The following is a 4945-nucleotide window of genomic DNA, read 5'->3' on the forward strand; positions in this document are numbered from 1 at the left end:
GGAATAGTAACAGGCATCAGTGGGACATGCATGTGTACAGATGAAGAGGGAATGAAAGAAATAGAAGCTCAGTGCATCATGGGACATCCCCCAGCAGTCTAGGCCTATAGCAGCATAGCTAAGGGATGGTTCAGGGTTCAGCTGAGCCAACCCTAACTGTAAGCTTTGTCAAAAAGTCTACTCTTAAACAGAGAGAGGGTGTCAGGCTCCTCTACTGTGTAACCAACTTCCAGTCTTGGTCCATGAGGCAGATAGCTGAAGGCTCTGCCTCCCATTCTACTTTTAAAGACTGTGGGAACCACAAGTAAGCCTGCATCCTGAGAGTGTAGTGCTCTGGCAGGGTAATAGCAAACAATTAAAATACAATACTTCTTGTGAAGGCTGACTCCAAGACAGGTGTACCTTACAGACATCAAGGACATTGAGGTATAGACACCTGTGAGCACACAATACTGTGCTTCCACACACACACACACACACAATGACTGGATAATCATTAATGCTATCAAGACATGTTTTTAATTATGCTCCTTTGTTTGTATTAACCAGCCACCTGTGTGGACCGGAAGAAAAATTTACAACGCTGTATGTGACAGGCCAAAAATGTTTCTAACGTGTGGAATTTCAGGGATTAGTTTGACGTAAACAGTTTTGTTTTTATTTAGAGTCTACACCACCATGCAACCAACCTGCGTGGAACAAATCCTCATTCCGGTGGACCACAATGATAATGGCTACCATTAGTCACCCTGTGAAAAATAGGTCTTTACTTTCTTGTGTTCATGTAGATGTGTGCTGTCTTCATTTAATGTTGAACTTGTACACTTCATACTCTACTCTTGCCAATTCATGAGCAAAACCACCGAGACTGTAATTACCCTGTATAACATACATCCTTACATGTTTCCTGGTACTCTTGTAAAAGTGAGCTATGATATAAAGTATTAACATAATACAATATCTAACTTATAAACTCCATTTTCTATTCTAGCCCATTCATAATGAACACTCACCCCCCTATGAGGCTGGACAACATCTGAGGGGACAAGTGCAAGCACCTATTATTGTGTTGAAGACAGGGGTAACTGGCTGCACTAGAAAATGGTCATGACTACAGAATCTGAATTACAGTGGCCAGAGTGACTGACAGATTACCTTTGCCTCCTTTGTAGTGCTGCTGTGGAAAGAACTCCATGACTATTTTCCTCGTGGTCTGTTTTGTCGTGGTGTTAAGTCTACTGCTCGTCTACATTGTCTACCTCACATTATTTATTTGGAAGTAAGAAGTTTGGGTGGAACCCACGTTACCTGTTTTATCATTAAAAAGTATTACACTTTGTGTTCAAAAGCAGTAATTGTGTGTCTTTCTGTTTATTACATCTTTATTTACATTTTCAGATCTTCCATCACACAGATTAAGAATTCCAATGTTTCAATTCAATTTTATTTATATAGCGTCAAAACAAAATACAGGTTAGAGAGAGGGAGGGAGAGAGAGTGGCAAAGCACATTCCACTAGATGCAAGATGGAGGAAATAAACAATGACAATGTCAATGATACTAATGAAACAACAACAATAATGACAATATTACAGATGGTGTTGAGCAGAATCATGGGGCAGAGGGTGGTTTGTACAGGTCCAGGCCCTACAGCTCCAAATACCTACAGAGAGTAAGAGGGGAAGAGAAAGTATAAAATGGTGGGAAAGGGAAGATGTTGGGTTAGTAACAGGCATTAAGAATTTCTCAATGAACACAAAGATGGTTTCTCCAGATAATATTGCTGTATTTACACTGCAATACAAACATGCAGACAAAGGCAGATGATGTGGCTTCTCCAGCATCATTTATATTAATATTTATGTAAGTTTTAGTTTGAATGTATGTAAAACAATGGCAGTCAGAGCCCGTCATTTTTCATCAATATCGCTGAGGTTCTTCTGCAACACAGGAATATATCTGTTATAGGGACTTCCTAACTCTGTTGTAGGCTACAATAAAATAAGTAGTAACTGGTAGAAAGAATAGAAACAAAAGTGCTACATAAATATATACATACATAGGCCAAATATTACTAAAGCAATAATTCTGATTTCATTGAACTTCAATGCATTGAGTGTGGTGTCAGAATTTTCAGAGGAGAATCTCAATCTCTCGTGCACACACTGCCTGTCACAATGCAGCACCATGAAATAAATTAATACAACCTTGGAAGAGGGCACAGTAACTAAGTTTGAAACCCAACATTTAACCCACAATGTCAGTACATTATGTCTACATGATCCCACTTCTCCTTCCAAGACACTGTTTGGTAGAGCTGCACAATATATCGTTTGTGCGCAATAGTCACATCGCAGGGCCTGCGATGTAGGAAGCAAATGAACTCATCTAATTCCAAGGGTACCTGACACACGCTGTGCATGCGGACTCTGCATGTGCAGCGATCCACCAATCACATTAGTTCTTATTCAGTGTGCCTCAGCAGACCACGCCCCTGCACATGGAATGAGTCGCTTGTAACAACATTAAAAAATGAGCAACGAACAAGAGAAAATCACCAAAAACGAAGACTTGGTGCCAAAAAGAAAAGCGACGTCAGTTATCTGGAATTATTTCGGCTACAAGGATGATATTGACCAAACACGTGTTCTGTGTCGACAGTGCCTTGCATCTGTTGCCACAACGAGAGGTAACACAACTAATTTGTTTACTTATTTTCTACTATTTACAAAACAAGGGGTTGTGGACCACTCAAGAATCTGATGTAGAGCTGCTCTTATTATTTTATATCATTTTTGATAAAAAGAAAGATGTTTAGTTTTGCTGTAAAAGATTTCAGTTGTTGAATAAAAGGTTGAATAACCCGTTTATCACTCATTGTTAGTTACTTAATGTAAGTATGAAGCTAGAATGTTCCATTTTAAGATGAAGAGCTCAAAAGGTTCAAAGGTTTGTTTATTGTCATTCAATTCACGTTTGCACATGATAGAACGAAACATGTACTCAGGTCCCAGCACAATAAAAGCAAGCAATAAAAGATAACAATAAGAATAACCCATTGTTTCGACCCTGTCTGGGTTTTCTTCAGGCTTGCAAACAAATGCTAATTGTCTGACTGACTTGTGGAGAGATGCTTCCCTTTCAGTGGTCTGAGCAAAGGTGAGATCCTTCTCCTGAGCGTATCATTTTATACCCCTCTACTCTTGTGTTTCAATGGTCCCTCCCCCTTTCGACGTTACGGAGCAATACTATAGTTCCCCTACAGATTTAAACTTTTTGTACATGAAATAATCTGAATGTAGGTTTTTAAAGTAAGTATGAATTTATGTATTTATGAAATGATCTAATTTAAGACTAACTTTTTAAGGTAAGTATAAATTGTTGTTTTAATTGTTTAACCCTTGTTCAATCCTCCCAATTGCCATACACCTTTTGTCCTCTGGGGTCAAAAATGACCCTGTCTGGTTTGACTGTTATTTAAAGCATATAGTATAAATGTCAATCAATTCTGTGTTACACCTTTCGTCTTACTTCAGTCCAACCCATTACCACAAATTTTTCCCCTTTGTTTTGGAATTTAGGGCCAATATAACTTGTTTACATAAAAGTATACCCTGTTTTTGAGTGAAATTAAAATGAAACAATTAATTATTTTGACTTTATATCATTTTGACTATTTGACTTATCACAGAGTGGTATTTGTCAAAGTTTAGTGAGGATGCCGTTTTTGAATCATTTGAATTGTTTTAATGGCAGCACATAATCACACCTGCTGTCCTATGGGGTCAAAATTGACCCCGTCTGGTTTGACTGTTATTTAAAGTATATAAAGTGGATACTTTACCCAATACTGTGTTACACCTTTAATTACAACTTCATTCAAACACATTAACACCATTTCTTTATTCCATTTGAAATTCAAGGCCTGTAAGACCTCATTTAAATGAACTTTTACCTTGTTTTTGAGTAAAAATAAATAAAATCATCATTTATTCTGACTATAGTTAACGTGTCACGTGTGTTGATAGATCATCAGACTGGTATATGTCAAAGTAGAGTTAGGACGCTGTTTTTAAACCACTTCAATTTTTTTTAATGGCAGCAAATAATCACACCTGTTGTCCTCCCAGGTCAAAAATGACCCCGTCTGGTTTGACTGTTTATGAAACAAAGTATAAATTATCACCCACCTCTGTGTTTCAACTTTTTAGTCAACTTTATTCCAACTCATTACCTGACATATAAAACATGTCAACATTCATTTCCAAAATATTTAACTTTTCAAAACTAACTTTTCAGAATAGGGAGAAGGAAGAGCAACGGAAATGTAGCTTAATGCTGACCTTGCGTCGCTTGATGTGAGGTATCACCAGTTGTCGCCCGAGCTCATATTCAGGAAAGGAAGTTTTTTTCCCTACACACAAATTCAATGCATTACTCCTTTCCATATATATTATAAATATTATGAATAATAAATGTGCATTTCCTTGTCAAGGTTATCGACACCCCCTTTGTTGTGATTGTAATCTTCGATGATTTTTGGCCTTTTAACCTGGCCTTTTAACCTAACCCTAACCTGGCACGGCCTGCTGCCCATATTTTTATCCCATATTTCCCTGGTTTACTCGGGATGTACTGTTTGAATGGACAGCGACATCTGAAGGGGACCAGGCGCTCATCCAGTCACATCAGTGCATGGATCGTACATCAACGGCAAGAGAGACACCCACTTGGTCCCATACGTCTCGAACGGGAGCAAGTTTGTCTCATGCACGGCGATCTTCTCTTGTGTCTTTATCATCAAATCGAATCGCTCTTGAGATTTTATGAAAATGGTAGCACGGAAAATTTCCATGCCAGACTGGGCTTGCAATATACTAGCTGTAGCTTCTTAACTGGATCGGTACACACCAGCGAGAATCAACATACCCACATATGCCTGCAG

At 38.4% G+C, this 4945-nt stretch overlaps 1 long non-coding RNA gene across 1 annotated transcript; it reads right to left on the reverse strand.

The window, feature by feature from the left end:
* Window positions 1–1422: 1422 nt before the first annotated feature.
* LOC140998424 (uncharacterized) lies at window positions 1423–4718 on the reverse strand. Its single transcript, XR_012179428.1, has 2 exons — window positions 4344–4718; window positions 1423–1663 (listed from the first exon to the last, which is right to left on the reverse strand). It is a non-coding gene; the product is annotated as an uncharacterized lncRNA (long non-coding RNA).
* Between the last annotated feature and the right edge of the window lie 227 nt (window positions 4719–4945).

The sequence above is a fragment of the Pagrus major genome, chromosome 6 (assembly GCF_040436345.1).
Source record: "Pagrus major chromosome 6, Pma_NU_1.0".
Classification (NCBI taxonomy): Eukaryota; Metazoa; Chordata; class Actinopteri; order Spariformes; family Sparidae; genus Pagrus; species Pagrus major.